The 20443-nt window shown below is 35.6% G+C and overlaps 1 protein-coding gene across 1 annotated transcript in view; it reads right to left on the reverse strand.

The window, feature by feature from the left end:
• Positions 1-20443, reverse strand: part of LOC149547114 (ribosomal RNA small subunit methyltransferase J) — a 121359-nt gene that overhangs the window by 51093 nt on the left and 49823 nt on the right. The gene's annotated exons all lie outside the window — the stretch shown is intronic.

Below are 20443 nucleotides of genomic sequence, written 5' to 3' on the forward strand. Positions count from 1 at the left end.
TTTAATGGCTAGGCAACGGAGTATACCATAGACAATCATGAGCTACTTGGTTAATTTTTATAACAAGAGAAATATTAACAATTAATATGATGAGAAGAGTTTTTACCTCTTTTATTTTGAGACTATAGAAGTGGTCAACATATATATATATATATATATATATATATAATATCACCATGATATTCTGGTAATATATAAAGGAATTATATGTGCTCTCAAAATTACACACATATAGATATATGTAAATGTAGGTACAACTATAGGTAGAATTCAATAGTATGATGACATAACATATATATATATATATATATTAAACCATGAGAAAGAATAATCTTTGTCTTAATTTTGGCTTCATATCGATGAGCATTGCCACCTTTCATATTGGCTTTATTTTTTTTTTAAATTAAGAGTTATGAAAGTTTCTTGTAACCAATAGTGGCATTGTTCAATTTTCCTTCTTGTAACTAAAGTCGCAGCAGACATTACTTACTCTCCCCACGACAAGAGTGAAGCATTCGAAATCATTTCTTTCCTCGAGCGATTGTTCTGAACTGAACTTCCTCTCTTTCCATTGCACCTTCTTTCCTAAGAATAGCATATTGGAGGATCACATTTAGTGTCATGTCCCTCTCTTAGCAACATAATTATAACAGGGGATTTGCCTATCATTGACTCTCGTAGGCAAATAATTATGGGAAGAGGGTCGATTTTTGTCTTCCAATTAAGTAAGCGGGGCCTACTCATTCCAATATTAAATAAAGGTTGTAATCTAACTTTATAAAGTTTATTATTTAATTTTATAAAGTTAATATTTGTAGTGCAAGATGATTCCGGATAATTTCCAGAAACTTCCCGGCAAAGAGATAAATAGAGGGCATAGGGTTCTTTTTGAAGGCAAGCAATTTGTGGATTTCTCTATTTATCATATTGGAGCAATTTGTGGTCTTCGGCCTGCAAATTTCCATTAGGTCTTTGGGAACGAGAACTCCCTGAGATCTGCATAACTGAGGTGGTGAGATATCCCCCGAAGGGTTGCACATTGGAAGTGGTTCTCAGCCATTTCATGTTGAGATTATTTGCATTTTCAAATAACTAAAAGGAGGACGTCTGAATCAGGAAACCCCCATTCAGCCAATAACAGCAATCTAAGCTTTTATGAGCCGTGATTTGTATTGCCGTCCGAATGCCTTGTCCAAGAAATAGATCAAGGGAACTACACAGATAGTAAATCGCATCAAGGGCGGATTTATTACCCACTTGGGTCGTTTGATTCAAAGGGCGAGATCGCATTAGGCAGAGGCGCTTTCCCTTGGACCAGATCAGTCAACATTGAGCACGATTCAGGACTCCTTCACCAAGCAGACTGCCGCCAAGTCACGGGAACATCAAGACAGTATTGGGAAGAAATTTAGTATCTTTTCGGCCAAGGTCGGATTGCAGAAGACCTAGCCGGCAAACAAAACTCGCGCCCGAAGATTCTCAGTTAAACGTCTGCGGAAAATACACGCCAAAGATCCAAAGGTCGGAGAAGGAATTCGAGCAGGGGGTTCGTCTATTAATTTCGGCGGCAATTACAGTCAATTTGGATCATCCGCGCGGATCTGGAGAAGTGATTTGCTGACGGGCACGGGTCTAGACTCCGTTGGAAGCGTTGCCAGTAGTGTGCGACTTCATCCATCAAACAGATTGAGGAGATTGGGATGCGATCCAAAACAGTGGCAAACTAAAGCCTTACATTACCTTTTTCTCTGAAATGGGTGTTGTACGAATTGGATTGTGGACATAGCCGCTTCGTGTGCCAGCGATATTTTGCTAAAGCTCAAGCGCTCCACATTGACTTGGCTTCGGGATGACAGCTCTTTGCGTTCCTGCAGGACGAGAGGCTGGTGCTGAATTGTTCATTTTAATTTGGATTTTGAAGTAAGTATGAAGTTAAATGCTTTAATCATTTACTTCAACAATTTGCAATAATGATTGTAGACGCTACATATTCTGGAGGAAACTGTGGACAGAGCTTTGGACATAGCTGCCTTATTTGCACTTGCAGACAGCACAGTCCATATTGACTGCAGTACAGTTATCTTTAGCCTTTATTGTAATTTTTTGTAAATCAATGTTTTGAATCTTATGATAAAGGAAAAAATAATAAGGATTTTTTCATTTAGATACCTCAATAGCAGCATCAGCTACACTTGATAGTATTCTTGTGTTGGAGTCGTATTGCTAGACCACAACATCAAATCCAAAGTTGCAATCTCAGGTCATGAAATCATTCGAGCAGTCTTATTTGTTATTGTATAAGTATGTCTATTATGTTGCATTCTTTGAAATAAATTCCGCAAGGAATAATGAAACATTATGTTTAATGCATCCATGATTTGAATAAGTATTGTAGCCGATACCAAGGCTCGAGAGTATAAAGAACTCTAAAAGAACATCAGCTCCACCTTCCATTTTATGTAATCATTCTTACATGTTGGGTACTAGTAGAGACTTGCAGAGTCTGACCCGAAGAGATTCCTTTTGTCTCTTGATCAATTACTTGTACAATGCTTAATGCTGAAAGATGGTATAAGAATATTTTTTAATATTTCACAAGAATATATCTGACTTATACAGTGGTATTATCCATATACTAGTTGAGATAAGAATCAAATTAGTGTTCATTAGTTCTGATTAAGTATACATAGATACCGGCATATCTCCCAGGATGCACCCAAGACCAGTTGGGTCAAGTATAAATGGGTGAAGAGGAGAGGAAAATTAATAACCAAGGAGCATGAATATCTAAAAGGGAAAACTATTTAGTACAAGTCAGCTCATGATTGTCCAAAGTATATTCAATTGTCAAGTCGAGCGTGGTGATCGGGTTGTTTATTTGCCCATCTAAATCCTTGGCCAAGGTAGATTAGAGGCATGCTTGCCACGAATGATCACTAGAAGTCAGGATTGCTAACTGACAGAGGGACGGTTGACGGAGGAATTCCTCAACCTTGTTTGCTGCTTAGCCAATGCTAACGTCGAAATACTCGAATGGGAGGACTATGGTGCCCTAAGCCTAACCTAGGGTAGGGAGGGTCTTTCTCATAAGAGACTATGTGGGGATATGATAATGTCCGCGGTTGGGAGATTAAGCCTATGTCAATGCTTCTCCATTTTACCAGATGCTGAAACTTGCACAACTCATCAACAATTATTTCAGTGCATGTATGAGTTCTAAATCCTTCAGTTGTACTTACTTTATGTTACTTGAAATGTATAATTGCAAGTATAGTTAAAATGATTTGTTTCTTTCAAAATGTAATCATAAATGTTAGTTATGGAAGTTAAATTAGTTGTCTTTCATATGAAATGGATATAGTTGTTGCTTAAATTCTGATTATATCTTGTATAAAATATTTAGTTAATAACTTCATTTCTATATGATGTCATGGGTTTTCAATTACTTTATGTCATACAGTTATGATATTCGGTTATAATTGTAGAATATTTTCTCTATTTTCAGCTTAGTAAAAATGGTATGTTACAACTCTTGGGGACATATTTCTTAATTTACCAAGCTCTGCTTCGCCAAGTTATACAACTACACATGAAGTCATGCAATATTCAAGGGTTATGCCAAAGATTTTCATACCACTGCATACGCCATCATAAAGAGTAATGTATATGAATGATAGAAGTTAAACATATGCATGAAAGGGGTTTAGGCTAACTTTGCACAACGATTAAGAATCACTAAAACGTCAAAAGTATGAACCAAAGGAATTCATCAATACACCATTACATTCTCCATTGCAATTGCAACACTTTAACTAAACTAAATCTAAGTGAAAGAATTTAAGAGAACAAGCAAGCACCAAAACACATCAAGTATTCACCAAGCTTCAATGAAAACTATATTATCTCAGAAGCGCGTAGCAACAATCACAGAAATCCTCCCCCTTTACAGATGAGAAGTGAGGCCTTTATATACATCCTCGATTATAATGGGTTGCTCGGATGAAGACAATAAATGATGGCCTAGATTGTGCCACATCAGCCCTAATTAGGGTTAGGGCAAAGAAAATGAATCTACATTAATCTAATAAGGAATGCACTATTATAGTGGGTAATAAATGCTCACTATGCATGCTTGTCCAAGAAGGGAGTGAAGGCAATAAATGACCACTAAGCACACACCCACTATGCAAAAAATGCATCTATCCTTGATTACCCCGCTTTAAGGCATGGAATCAATCCAATACCGTCTCCAACTCTTTTCTATTGATGCTTGGTGCCAATTCTTGCTTGAATTCCAGAACTATGACTGCTCTTTCTGTTTTTGCTAAACGTTCCTCCAAATCTGGTAACAAGTCCTAAGTAGTTTGCATAGTATTCAAGAAGATGGAGTTATCAAAATCGTCTCTTTAAAAAAACATTCAATTGACAGAACTCCTCCAACTTGACTTTAAAAGTATATGTTGTCATTTTATCTTCTACCATCTCTGTGACAATAAGGATGCACCTATAATGAACACCCCCAACCTGATGGTGTCAACCACCCTTTTCCATTAAGCAGATTCCTTAGTGAAGCTCTCAAACATTTCCTTAGTTGTGATCACTGCACTGTACCGTCGAAGGAAATCATAGATATCCCCTTCGCAGATAACTCAACCATCGATCAATTCTTTCTTTGGGATCTCCATCAAATTCTAAATATCGGAAATCATTTCATCTTGGTAAATATGGCCATCTTCCCATGATTCCTCCATGCACCAGATCTCGGAGACTACAACTACTACCCTTGTATGAACTGGTGCCAATTCTTTTGCATGTTTGAATGCTTCCTCCTCAATTCTTTGAACCCAAACCTTTGCTCCTTGAGCAATCTTCTTGATCTTGTCAATATCATCTACTGCTTCAGGTGAAACACCTGTCGGAGGGACAAATGATGGACCTTCCTCTCTTACTAGACAGGGCAAGTTATAGATTTAATGACACAAGGCTTTGATTTCTCTTTTTTGTTTTGGTATCCTTCTTCCATCTTCTTCAGACTATCTTTCAAAGCTTGAGTGGAGTTATCAAATTCTTCTATGATTTTCTCACGGGAGGCATGACCAAGATTGATTTATGTGACATGGTACTTATCTGGAGTGATCAGATCCTTACCCTTGTCAACTCTAGGAGTTGCAATCTACAAAATCCTGGACCCCGATTCTCCTCTAACAATCTTAGTGAATCTTTTTTCTTTTCCTTGCTCTTCAGATTGGTTTGCTCAGTCCAAAATTTCTTGCAATTCAACTATCAAATCAACCTCCTTTTGTTGACTCTAAATTTGTTTCTTCAACCATTATGGAATGGGTATATACTCTGGTCTCGAGATCACCAATTGTTCATTCCTTCAGACTGCTCAAATGTTGATCTCTTTTTCATCTCCAGGACTATCCATCATCACTTCAGGAGCTACAACCTCTAGAGTTGGAATCTGTATTGTTGTTGCAGGAGTTTCTTCTTCTTCTGCACTAGCCTTACCCTCCATCATTTCACGTTCTAAGACTATAGCGAGACTTTCCTCCATAGCTCTATCTTGATCCCTTCCTTTCCCTTGTACAAATTTTTCATAGGCATTTATACTTATTCTTTCATGTACTGACTTGGCCAAATTTTCTTTTCGCTCAAATCTCCTTATGCTTGTTTCTAATTCCTATCTTTCAAATATTTCTCTTTAACACTGGAAGTGCGACTCAAAGAAGAGGGAACATTTCCAAATTTTTGCTTCTTCTGTTAAGGCTATTAGACATGTGCCTCACTCCTAGGACGCTTTCTCGAGCTACCTCTTTTCCTTTCCTAGTTCCTACACCTTCTGATGGAGTTCCTCTTTCTTCAATAGTCCCTTCAAATATTTGCCCTAGTCTTTCATCCATGAGTGGTCAGCGGCCAATTAATCTATATGTAAATCCATTTATTGACACTTCTAGTTTAGCGAGTTTACGCTCAACCCACAACTTTGTATTAAAAAAATGAGGCACTCTTCTACCAGTCCCTACTCTGTATTATGTGCATTATGTCCACAGTAACTTATATCAGATATCCTTGCTTGCTATTCAATAATCTTTCAAGCACTCTTGATTGGATTTTTGAATTCCTTGATTAGTATTTTTGAGCCGTTTGTACCGTGTATTGTTCTTATTTTATTTTGCACCAATTCAAACTAAAAACCATACACCATGGGATTTCAAAATTTGAATGCGGGATAAGCCAAGCAAAGGGGGCTTCTTAGACTACGGTGACAGAAAGTCACATAAGATCTTTTAAAAATTGTATAATATTCCCATTGTTGATACGAAATGCTAAGTCTATCATAAAATCGAACAGTCATATGTTTCAAGAATATCATTTTTCTTTTATACTTGAGGCTACGATTCATGTTTGAAGCCAAACGTATTTTACAATCTGTTTTCCTTTTTATAGCAATGTAAAACAATGATAAAAGCCAGTTAGAAACCTTTTCAAGTTCAATGTAATTTACTAAATCCAGTCGACTGCTATATGCAATCTCATAACAATGGTTCTTATTCAAGGCTGTTAATGTAACCTTCTGATTTCATCTCAAAAAATGCTAACATCCCTGATAAAGAATTAAGTGTATTTTGTTTTAATGTTCGATCACTGAAGATGAGATATTAAACCAGAGCACCAAGAAATTCATCAGGCTAAATGCCAGAATATGGTGAAGAAGGTGTAAAGCATATAAGTAAAATTTATTGAAGACACCAAGGAATCACCAGCTTGATGGCCTGATTATGGTGAGGAGGTGTAGATGAATTTGTAGAAAGAAAGAATAATATCAGAACCAATAAATAATAAATTAAGTTAATGCATGTAATCCTCTTGTATAAAATTAATAGAATCGATTGTTCTGAGAATTCTGAATACCAAGGACTCACCCGGCTGTGTAGCCAAGAAGATGGGTGATGAGGTGTGAGAAAGGAATCTTCAATATTGTCAACCAGTATTAGATATGACATTTCAATATTTATCATTTAATATGAATTAATTAATAGCTCATATATATTCTTGTTATTGTGATCTCCTGTTGCCAAGTCGTATAGTGAGTTAATTACCAGGAAGCCCAAAGGATGGCATGATGACCCCTACCTATTCCGGGTAGGGAGGGCCTTTCTCGTCAAAAAGATCGTATGGGGATATGTTGTGGTCCGAGGTTGGGTGGTTAAGCCCCTGACAATGTTTCACCTCTCTCAAGATGTTGGATTTGTGTCAAACAGATATAAGCTATGCATTCAATTGTTTATTGAAAATAGGTATTATCATTTTTAGTTATGTGGAGGTAAGATTAAATTGAGTCAATTTATTATTACCATTATAATATCATGGATTGTTTTTCATATCAAATATAAGTATATTTCCAACCTTGAGCTACTGTCACAATTAAGCAATCGGAAGGAAAGGAATCTGAAGCCCTAAATTGAATCCATGGTCACAGAAGCCCTAAATTGAATTCCATCATCGTGGAAGCCCTAAATTGAATCTGTGGTAGTGGAAGCCGTAAGTGATATAGAGGTATCAGACGCCCTAAATAAACCGATGGTAAATGGTGCCCTAATTGATACAGTGGTAAGTGATGCCCTAATTTAAATATAGTGGTATTTAGTTGAAATTATCATTTGATTTTGAGATAGCGGTTTTTAGATGTTAGTTATCATGTAAAATTTGTTATAGCATATTTGTGGACTAACTCAAGTGGTTGCAGAAGCATCACTAGTTTGATTTCGGTCTCAATTTTTCAAGGTATGTGGTTTTCAACTTTTGTAGTGATTTCAATTGATGATATTTCAAGTTTTTAGTTACGAAATTTTGTCTAACTGATTTTAACGATAAATCTTATTCACATGAACCCGAATAATATAACTATCTCCCTATGGAACAAAGTGATAACTGAATCCTTTTAGTATATTAGATGTTAATTTAGACCCGGAAAATCAGGATGTTACATATATTATAACAAGCTATAACATAAATCATATTATATTAATTAATCAACATTTTAATATTAAAACATATAAGTTTTATATGGAATAAAATATTGTTATATGATAGAATAATATTAAATTTATAAATAAGATGTCTTTTAAATCAAAAGGTTGCAACCCTTCAAAATATAAGATATATATTGCAGAAGAACAATAGGGGGACGTCATCACGAAATTTTAATAAAAAACAAATAATGGCAGAAAGCAAGGGTCATTGCAGGACAATGGTGTCTGGTATATCTAATATGTTACAAGATGATTTGGTCAAGGATGTAGAAAATAATCTACTATAGTATGGTACTGATTTCTATGCAGTGAAGAAGTCTATAGAGAACAAATGTGCAAATGCAAAGCAGAAACTTTGTATTATTATCATTGAAACAAAGGATCGTGTGAAGGATATCCCAAGCATTTTATAGATGCTACCTTCAATGGCCTGCTGCTATGGATAATTTCACAGGACAAAGTGAAGTGAATGAAGAACATTGAATGAGCTTGGGAAGACATATGATGTCTTCAAGGACAAAGATGAGAAAAAGAGAATCAGAGTCGGTGAATTAGAAGCTAAGTTGTTGCTGCTACAAAATCAGAGGGAAGATTTGATAAAGACCTTTTCGCTGGTGAAGGACATGGTGGAGGTCCTGTTAGAACTTGTTACTGGCATCCTTACTAATGCAGAAGACAATAAGTAGCAATTTTGATTTTTCAACTGGAGTAAATCTTTTGACAAACTAGTGGAGTGTGACAATTGTTGTGCCCAAATGGGGGCTACCATTGCCGAGTGGAAAGAGCTTCCAATTCTGAAGCAAAGGTATAAGAAAGCCTTTTCAGTTAAATTTGTTGTATTCCTTGACTTTCTTTGATATGTTATTGGCTCTTTGCCATTGTGTCAAAAAAGGGGAAAGAAAAGGAAAAACAAAAAAAGAAAAGCATCCACTCAAGGAGAGTTTTTAGATCTGACAATAAGATTTTCAGCGACCATTTTCTTTTTAAAGTTTTGGCATCAATGCCAAAGGAGGAGATTGTTACACTTATGGCATTAGTTCTCATTGATGTCAAAACCTTCATACCAACACTTTGGCAATATCAGTTGGTTGTTTGCAACTTTCGTTATGTACCTATTGGTTGTTAGTTATGCAACAAGTGTTCCAATCATGCACAGGACAGGTTCAATATGGACAATTTTGGTGCTCTATGGCATATGTACTTCATTCTACTCATAGCTTTGGTACACTCGTATACTTTCGATGTTCAAGTAGTGCATAAAGTTGCCTCTCGGTTCCTAGTGATTGTTATGGCTACATTGTTCTTCCTAGTGTTTCTAATATCTAGACAATGGTGCAGTTTATCGGATGGTATTGGTATATCGGCTACATCATATTCTGAACAGAATTTATGTAGATTCATCTATTGGTGGCTTCAGGTGTTTTCTGGTTCATTTTTTGGACTCGATTTTCCTTTTCTGATGGTAAATGTAATATGCATTGTATTCATCTTAAGTGCGACCTATTTGCAGGTCCTGTTGTAGCATGTTTTAAAGATTTCTTAAGGTAATCCTAGGTTTAGGATCAGTTAAGGTATTATAAATAATTGTAATATATTTTCTATATTAGGGCCAATCAAGCATTTGGCGTGGCTGGCATATGAATAATGAAATATCTATATAAATAAAGAAGACCTTTTGTATCCGACGAGTGTGTACGTTCAAAATAGTGCAAGCACATATATCAAGCAATAGAGTGGTTGAAGCAAAATGCTGCAGAAAGAAGACCCTATATACTGAGTTCCAGAAAGTAGAGGATCTATATTGGATCTATGTTGTCGTGATCTAAGAGCTATCAATTCGAACTATCTCATGCATAGACAGATGTAACTCTATCAGTTCAACTTTTGTGAGAAAAACCATTTTGGTAGTTAGCTTATTCATATCTCAGGGTAGTTACCCCAACCATCACTAAGCCAAACTGCAGTGAGCAAAACCAGCAATAAGTCGAACCATAGTGAGCCACTAGTAAAAAGTCACCTTAACTGGTGTTCTTTTCATGAGAATTAGCTTCTTTGTGGTTTTACTTTCAGATTGGGTTTCCACATAAGTTTTGGTGTTATTTGTGTTGATATTTCTGTGCTTTCAAGTTTATTTCTACAATAAATATTTACTGTGTTTACTACTAGAAAGTTGATATTGTTGTTTTTGAGTTTACCAGTGAAGTAAAAAGGTTAGAAAGAGTTGTGTTATAACTAATTCTCCCCCCTCCACTAGTTATTCGGCATGTTCACCAAAGGTGGGGGGGAGGCATTTGTAATGGGGTGTTGGTGTAAAAATCTCACAATATCTAGCGACTCCACCATAGTTACACCACCTTGGAGGACGGGGGGATGGGGGGACAAGTTTCTGGGACGAGGGAACAAAGGGGCCTTAATTTGGGGATGGCGGCAGGACAACTACAGGAGAACCAGGGGGTTGTATATATTATACATATGGTCCTTAAAATGCTAGTTATGAAAAGATTTATTGCAATAAAAGATATAAAGATGTAAAAGAGTAAATACTTGAACATCGCATTGAAATGGAACATCAAGCATTGAACATAAAGAGTCAAATCAGAAAATAGTTAACACTAGGACATCCCCCCATCCTCAGCGGAGGTGGTGGGATCTGGTGGCACCACTGGGGACGGGGGAACGGAGTCCCCAAGTCCCCGGTGCATCCAAATCCCCAGTGCGTGTGGCAAAAGGGGGGACACATCCCCGTGTTACTATGGACTCCACTAAAGAAATGTTCTTGAACATTTCAAGAATAAAACTCATTTAGAATAAAGAAAGTCTTTTGAGTTCCTTTCTCACCTAACCAATGACTAAAAATCGCACTCAAAATGGGAGAAATCATGAATTATGCTAAGGACTTTAATCCCCAATTACTCACACTTGTGCAAGTGTATTCATCCCCACTCGACAAGAACCTAGAAAGCTTCTTAGATCCATTAGACTTAGCCATTTCGATATCCATACTCCAAAAGCATCTTGGATAGAGCCTCCCAACTAGTTGGGCATCCATAGCCCCGATGAGGTTATCAATGTGGTTCACCACGAACATTTCTCTACTTTTAGTTGTTCTTATTGAGTGGCACCAATAGAGGTATTCGTACACCCAAAGCCAAAATGCTTTAATTTATTTCCTTCTCTCATTTTTTCCTTTTGTTCCAAGTTAGAGAGCCAAAATTCAAGATCAATGGGAAGCATACCCACTACCTAGACCAACTCTTTTCCCCTATTTTGAATTTCTTTTTTAATATATTGTTTTTCTTTACTTTCAATTTTGATTTTGGCTTACATGTAGTGACATTTGTAGTGGGTTTAGACAAACCACAATGGCAATGAAGTAGGCATATAATTTGACTAATTCCAACTTCATTTTGAGATTTCCCAAAGAATTTGGAGCAATTAAGTGTGAGTAAAATGTTGTAACTAAAAGGCTTCCATATCCTAAACACAACAAATGAATTCAATCCAAATTTAGTAAATACACTTCTCGAAGGACTAGCTATTAGCCACAATTTCAAGTTCAAGGCACCTTGCAAGAGATATTCAAGAAATGAACAGAACATATCTAGCATGAGTGTACCAAAGGTACGAGTTTGAAATATATCACCTTTGTCACAAATGGAATACCTCTCCAACCTAACCTACTAAAGAAAGGGAAACCTATTGTACAAACTCCCAAACCTAAACCAACTAAGCCTAAAGCAAGCCAAACAACTAGGACCAAGGGATCCTAGGAAAACCTAAGGAAAGAAGTACTAAACTCCAACATTTACTAAAACCAAACCAACAACTAACCACTAAGACGGAGCCTCTCAAAATGTTAAGTCAAAGGACTTAGAGAAAACAAACAACCTGACTCCTAAAACATCTAAGCTAAGACAATGAATGGAAACCTATACTAACCTTCTTTAACCAAATGGTCCAAGACATACCTACTCTACCTATGTATAGCAAGACCTCAAGAAAAGTCCTATATTCGGAAGTAATGCTTTAGGAATTGCCCATTGACAAGCAATGGAATATTCAAACTTTCGGAAATGTAATATGGGCCATGCCAAAGTTCGCCAAATTTGACATGATCTCGCTTTTCATGTGCCTTAACCCAGTATAGAACTAGATCCAAAATTCTGAAGGCTTCGATCCAAATTTGTCTATCGAACCACCTCTTCAGTACCCCTTGATGTTTTGCAAATTTGTCTGGGGCTTCAATTCTCTACTCATCTAATTGCATTAGTCGGGACAATCTTGTGTAATGTCCCCTTTTTAGCTTACCATGGTTGGTGACTTGGATTAGCCTATCTATGACCTAACTAGGCTAATTAGTTAGTTAGAAGATCTTAGTTGGTAGAATAGGAGGCTCTTTCCCTTCTAGAGGTTAGGGGTGTTCAGAATTACTATTCATTTGGGTTAGTTTGGTAAAATTACTAATTATAGTAAGTCATTTGTCCAACATTTCTATATTTGGAAGTGCACATGAACCAGCCTCAGTGCATTGATGGTCTTTGGCATCTTTGTCGATCAAATATTCAAGCGTAACTAATTCTATTAAATCAAGGATTCAAAGAGATGGCCTCACTATATTTAGTGAAGTACCCTAATTAGTAGTGAATGTAGTGGGTTGCCTCTTGGTTCTAACAAAATCGAGAAATAATGAGTATCTTTAGAGTTGACATTTTAATTATTAATAAAGTAATACTTTATTCATAATTATTTGAAAGTGACCAATCAAAACAATTATTTAAAAATGCATATCATTAAATGTTATTTGACTTTATTATTAAAAGGAGTTATTTAATGATCATAAAGTCAAACTATAAAGTGCATATGAGGAGCAATGTAAATATCAATTTAAAGTGATGTATAAGTGATTATTAAAATATACTTTATGATATTTTGTTGTGCACCAAATGGAGAAAATATAATTAAACATTAAATTTTTAAATACATCAAAAGAAAATACAATGTGAAATTATGTGAGGTGTGGGAGAAGCTCCCGGGCGAATCGTAATAAGGAATTATAAATGTCAAGCAAGGAGAAATCAAACTCATTCTATTGTGCATTTTGGATTTTGATGAATTTAGTGATTGGGTTGAGCCTAGGGTTTGAGCAATTGGAAGTGGAAGATTTGGAAAATTGTGAAGTATTTTACACTTTGAATTGTTTGATCTCTGCCAATGAATTGTACCAACGTTAATCTCATCCAGAGGTTAAGATTGTGCTAAAATTGGTAACCAATTTGTAAAGAGGATTAAGAGTTTAATCTCAAACATATTTGCAAGGACAAAGGACAACATTTTGCACAGATCGCAGCATTTTAGAGGTTTAGGGTTAGGGTTTACAGATATATCATTCATCCATAGAGAAGCAGCAGTGATTTAGAGGTTGTCTGACTATTTGGGGCAGTGGTTGACATCTATGAGGCACATTTCTACTGTTTGGTGCCTTCTTTCAAAAAGTGATGTGAGCAATAAAGGGAATTTGTTTCGCATTTGGGGTCTCAAATTTCTTCAGCTGTGTGCATTGGACGGGATTCTTTTCTGTATGGAAACAATTCTATTAATGTTGAAGAAATAACACAGCCCATGCTTACCAGGATTTATATTATTTGATTGAAAGTTTAAAGTCTCCTTAAATTGCACATGGATTCCTTGTAAATAGTTGGGAATTGAAAGGATGCGTGCTAAGTGTGTAAGAAAATGTACATTGGTTGTAGCTGCACATTTTGCATGTAAAAATCATAATTATGCATTCAAAAAGATAGAAAGGATTGTATTAGCATTTTAGTTCTTTGCATAGATATCTTAGTAATCATTTACCACTTCACTGAAATCATTCCAAGCAAGGAAAAACAATCTGAAAATAAAAGACAGAAAATAGAGCTTGCATGCAAAGTGTTTGCCAAAATTTCAACCATTTGAAAAAGTAATGCAATTCAATGATTGTCAAAACTAGAACCTGTTGAAGTTCTTACATCTTGTTTGGCTCCTCATTGTCTAGGCAATCTTGCGTGAGTTGCAATGTTGGGATTTCCAGTTGGACTGGGAAGACTGGATCTTGTCCATTTACTAGATGGTATGGGGATGTTCCAAAATCAATTGCCATTGAAATTGTTATATTTCCAATGCATCCCATGCAAATCAATTGCTATCAACTTGGAAGGGCAATTTATTTCCAATGCAGTTGTAATTGTACTCTGTTAAGTTTTTGTTGGGTCAACTGATTTATGTTCCCTAATCACACAAATCAAGATTGTCATTCTCACTTAATGATTTGATCCTGATCCTAAAAAGAGACACAAATAAAACATCAAAATTCTGTACTTGTCTCAGCTAAAAAGAAAACAATGCAGCTTGCATACTAAGAAAATTTAAAAACTGCAGCTTGTGAAGGTTTGTCCAATTAAAAAATGAGGTATGTAACAAAAGATTTGAAGGTTTTATAGCAGCCATTTAGTTTCTAACTTTATATTGAAGGAAACATGTGTAATGTCCCCTTTTTAGGGTCAGTCATGATTAATATTTACTTAGTCAATCATAATGAATGTCTTACGAATACGTCCATAATAATAATTCCAATTACCCAATCATATTATGAGTTGGTTTATGGAAGGATGGTATAGATGCTATCCAAATTGCCTAGACACTAGCTATGGAGTCCCTCAAAGTATACATTTCCGAGTCCGCATCCTGAAGGCTTACAGATCATTGATCAGTACCCTCTATTGGGATATGATCCATTAGCTTGGATTTATACAAGCCCCTCCTTGGTACATCATACTCCTAAAGTTATCTTTAAAGTTTATGTCCAACCTTTTTACTATTTTGGCTTGTGATGGAAGCAATGAGTGTTAACCAAGTTGCCTAGATACCACTATCAATGGATTCCCTCAAAGCATAGTAACACAGGGATGCGCCCCCCTCCCTTTTTGTCCCATGTCCTAGAGATAGATGCACTAGGTAGTTGGGGACTTCGTTCCCCCATCCCTAGCAGTGCCACCAAATTCCACCACCTCCGCCGAGGATGGGGGGCATCTTGGTGTTAACTATTTGCTTATTTGACTATTTATGTTCAATGTTTAATGTTCTAATTCAATCCAATGTTCAAGTATTTACTCTTTCACATCTTTATATCTTATATTGCAATACATCTTTCCATAACTAGCATTTTATGTACCATATGTATAGTATATAGAACACCCCTATCTCATGCCACCGTCCCCCCATCATCCCCCTACTATCCCCAATTTAAGGCCCCTCTGTCCCCTCGTCCCAAAAACTTGTCCCCCCGTTCCAACGTCCCCCCATCCCCCAGGTCAGTGTAACTATGCCTCAAAGTCAAAAGGTCCAAGTCTGTATCACAAAGGTCTATGGAACGCTGACCCCTACCTTATCTTGGGACAAAGATCCATTGCTTGGAATTTACACAAGCACTTCCTTGACAATACACTTGTCTGCCCTTCTTAGCTAAATAGTAGTAGGATTGAAATGTGGATATATATTTCTCATTTTGCTATTATAATTGATATTATAATCTTATTATTGCAAATCATATTAATGTTACAATAGTTATACTTATAGTTATCTATGATCAATATTCATATATATAAATATATATATCATATAGCTAGAATATATCTTAGAATCATACAAGATTTTTGTTTCTTCTCCTTTTGAAGAAACCTCATTGTATTTATTTTCTCCTTTATAATCATAATCCATTCAAAAAATCACAACCCTTCATAATTACAATCCATATGAGAAGTCAAGACCCTTCATAATTGCAACCATTTCAAAATGTCACGTCCTTTCGTCATTATTGTCTTTTGAAAAATTCACTTCCTTATTTTCTACACATTCTTTTCCTCTTCTATTGAATCTTTCTTCAACTCCTCTCATTTCCTCTTCTTCTTTCTTTTTCAAATGAAATCTCCTCCTTATATCTCATCTTGAAGGAGTCACATCTCTTTATTATGTATCTCTTGACCTTTCATTAGATTTAGTTAATATATATTATATTATATTATATTATTGATTTACTTATTTATTTTATGTTTATCATCATTTATTATTAAATCCTATTTAGAAAAGTAACATACTTTATACAACATTGTCTCTTGTAATTAATTCGATTTATTTATTCATTCATTGTAATTTTATTATGTTTCTTATTTTATTGATAGTAGATAATATCATATCATTGTTATTTATTTCTATATTTCCTTTAATTTTATCTATATTTTATTTTATTATCATTCTCATTTTTTAAATTGTAATATATGATTTTATTATCATTATTTAATTAAGCATATAAGAATCTATGATTTAATTATGAATATAATTTTATTTTAATTTTATTAAAATTCTAACTTAAAATAGGGACATGACAAAATGATAGCATTAGCAGCTATGGCCAGGCATCTGACATCTGAAAACAAAACAAAAATGAACAAACAGATTTAAGACAAAAAGGAACTAAGAACGTGTTATGTACCTTTCTCCTCCTTTCGCCCTTATCTTTCTTTAGTTTGCAGTTTTTTTTAATGTCCTTTCTTGCAAAAACAAAAGTTCTGAATATGCAAATGAAAACACAACACAATAGCGGGCCAACACAAATATGAAATAAGAGTATAATAACAAAACCTCATGTTTGGGGATCTTGCCACAGTGTTTTAGCATTTTTTTAACATGATTAGATTTTATTTTCTTTCAAAAAACTTTAGGCACATGGGTGACATCACAAGGATATCCTTACATTCCCTAGGTTTCTGTTGTGTGGAATGTCCCAAGGGACATTACCCATAATAGGAATATGTCCCTGGATGTCCTTAATTTTGGTAAAAAATGGGGATAAAAAGAGGAAATTTCGCCCCATCACCCATCTCAAAGACAATTTCCATCCCAAATCCCATAAAAAACCCAGGGCCTCATCCCTAGGAAAACTGGTAAAATGAAACAATTTAAATAAATATGGTGTGTATACATATAATAAACAGATGTTCAACTTCTACAATAAGAAAAAGAAAACTACAAATAGAATCACCAATAAGATCATCACATTGTTATAATTTTGTCATCCACAAATTATTAAACTTACTAGCCTCAAACAGGAAAAAAAAAAGCAACTTTAAATACTCTTTATAGGTATGTAGAATCTTGATGTGAAGAAAGGTTTACCTACTAACCCCTTTATCGAAATAGGGTAACAAATTTTAAAAAGAAAGAACAAACAAGTAACTTTGTAGAGTACAAATGTCATTATCACTTAAGTAGTAGATATATAAAAAGTTACATGAAGCATTATGTCTAGGAAATTATGTCGGTTGGATTTATAGTAGTATAGGCATGTATAGGTAAACAATACAATTTAGCTATATACAGAGAATGCCTAGCATCACCTTATGTCACAGAAACTAACCTGTGTCCAGGATTCTATTTCTCATATCAGTCTTATTCCATGCATTACATTTTGAATGACATCCCAAATATTAGACAAAAAAAAGATTAAAGCACTTCTATGTTCAACAAACACAATAGTCTACAGCTCTCATCTATTCAACCACACTATTTCTTCAAAAATAAAATCCTAGAAAATGTTTTGGCTACAACTGAGTTAAATATGAATCCAAACACCTGAAAATTAGGAACTTACTTTCTTGTCTGGGTTTCTATGTCTCACATCAGAATTAGACAATGTAATATTGCCTTCCTATACATAAGCGACAAAAAACTTAAAAATAATTAAATGCTAACTTTGCCCTTTTGTTAGCATTTAAATGGATGTAGAAGATAATATTTCATTTCCAAAGAACTATGGCTAAAGACAAAATAAATGAAATGTTATCATGATGTGTCAGAAAAGAACGATTGAAAGAAAACATAATCAAAAGGGAAGGCCAAGAACCAGCTGGCAGCTACACACGAGGGAGAATGTAATGTTCCCAACCGGTTCTAACTTCAATTCTAGTGGTTTGACATTTTGTCAAACTCTTACCATGCAAGCTCTGATACCACTGTAAAGAGCCCTGCTGGCTCACTCTAAGACAATGTTGAAGAACTGTTCTTTTACTTTGCAAGTTTTACATTTTCTTGTGTTTGAGATATATGATTTTTTTGCAATTTCCAGAATATATAAATGCTCATAAAAAATAACACAATTTGAAAGTACTATAGATTGCCTGCACAATGTTTTGAATTGCTATTATCAAGTTTGCAATTTTTACAAGCATAGATATATAAGCAAATTAATTATTAAAAAAAATCAATATGCAATTCGGTGTTGGAAAGTTTGTATGCAGAAATAACTGAAGACTCCACACCAATCTCAGTAGTTCGCACATGAATTTGAAGCCCAAACGCTACTCTAAACAGGTCGCCACAGCACACCAAAGACATTATCAATGGCAGTGATAAAACCCCAGGTTGAACGGCACTTCCCTTCAGCAATTTATGATCAATACTATGATCAATTTCATAATGTCAAACTTGTCCTTTCTCCTATTCAGTTTGCAGCAGTTCTGATCGTTTGGTATACATCACAACCAAGACAATCCTCAGTAAAGAATGTATATCATATATTCAGTAAATAAAACACAATTCACCTGGTGTTTCATAGATTCAAAGTGCTGAAAGTGGCGAAGAATTCACAATTCTCCAACAATGTTGAAACCCTTGTTTCAATCTCTTATCTAAACACAAAGTTATCACATAACATAAGCAATAGAATGATTCAATCCTTGTAAGGCGTAATATTTATAACATTTCAATTGAAAAACATCTTCTTCACACTCAACGACAAGAGTCTTCATGAGCACACTTTTCACTTAAATGCCTTCTGTTTTATACTTATGCACATATTTGAATAATATAATGTATTAACTCTCTTTGGCTCCAAAAACAACCTTTCCATCAATATCATGATATTCTGACACACAAGGCCATTGGTTCCTATGCCCAATATTTTAAGCTTCTCAACCCGGTTCCAACGAGCTATGTCACTAAGGTGACCAATATACAATACCAGCAAAAATAGCAACCTTAGCATATTTAATTAAATACTAAATAATAATCATAATTCACCACTCTTGCAAAAATGACTGCAGTAGCATCACAATCAAACTCTAACAGCGCATGAATGATCCTGAGGAAAAAAGATGATGCATGAACCTGATAAGGTGACTTACTAAAAATAGACGCTCCCTTCAAGATTCTTGGAGCCCAAACCATGAGCCAACAATAAAAATTGAGAGCATCACTCAACTTCTCTAACTTGTCTGAGCTTGTCAGAACCATCTGTTGACTTACTATAAATAGTAAGTCCCACAACATGGAACCAAAACTCACCATTGGCCGCTAGAGAGCCTAATAACTCCACAACAAGGTCCTCTAAACACCAATATCAACCTACATGGACCCAATGATAGACTGAATCTATCAACTCTACCGCAGCTCAAAATTGGGGACATTACAGAGAAAATCAGGAGATTGGTAGCGGCTAGGAAGCCAGACAAGAGGAAGGTTGACAAAATTGACACAGAACCTTTAGAGCAAAGATTAGATCGACATCTGTAGGAAATAGTGTATTTCTGCAAATTATTATCTCCAGTGCTAGAAGACGAACTCCAAATAGTTTTATCACAACCATTAAACTCTGAGTTCAGTCTGTTATTTGAAGATGGTGATATTTGGAGCATGGGAAGTTCATAGTTGAATGCAAGCAACTCCAGGCAACAGTAGTATGCAATATGATGAACAATGGTTGTCCGTATTATCTCAAAGGGGTCGTTTCTATTGCAAAGTTAAAGACTTCATGCACTAGGTCCCGAGAACAAAACTGCAGGCTTAGGATCGAATATTTATTGCATTGAGAACAACCAAGCATCTTCAAGAGTATCTGTGGAATGGTGATGAAAGAAATCTTAAGCTGGATTGGAAAAACAAAGTATTGTTCTTCCTTACGGGGCACATTAATGGTGCTCTGGAATACACAAGACCATTTCAACCTTATATTTTGGCAGTGTATGTGATTCAAAGGGTTGTGAGACTGCTTAACGTGTCAGGTTGTATCTGTATGGTGATGCAAGCCATGAGGGACTGTGGAAAGAACCAACGGCATTGTTAGGGCATGCTTCAACAGTTCTGAAGAAAAGCCCGACATTAAACCGTTGCTGCAGACTATCACAAATTCTAAAGTAGGCTGCAGCAATAACAGGAACACAGGTTGGGAGTCTAAAAAGAAGTTTGGTGTTGTTTTTTCATTTACCTCCAGAGATGAATAGTCATCAGGTTGGAACTGCTGGATCTGGTGTGGACGGCCATGCATTGAAGATTAAGTTACTTCTGCCCAGGCATTGGCTAGAAGACTTTCAAGGTCA

The sequence above is a fragment of the Cupressus sempervirens genome, chromosome 7 (genome assembly GCF_028749045.1).
Source record: "Cupressus sempervirens isolate cs-2001-9-10 chromosome 7, ASM2874904v1, whole genome shotgun sequence".
NCBI lineage: Eukaryota > Viridiplantae > Streptophyta > Pinopsida > Cupressales > Cupressaceae > Cupressus > Cupressus sempervirens.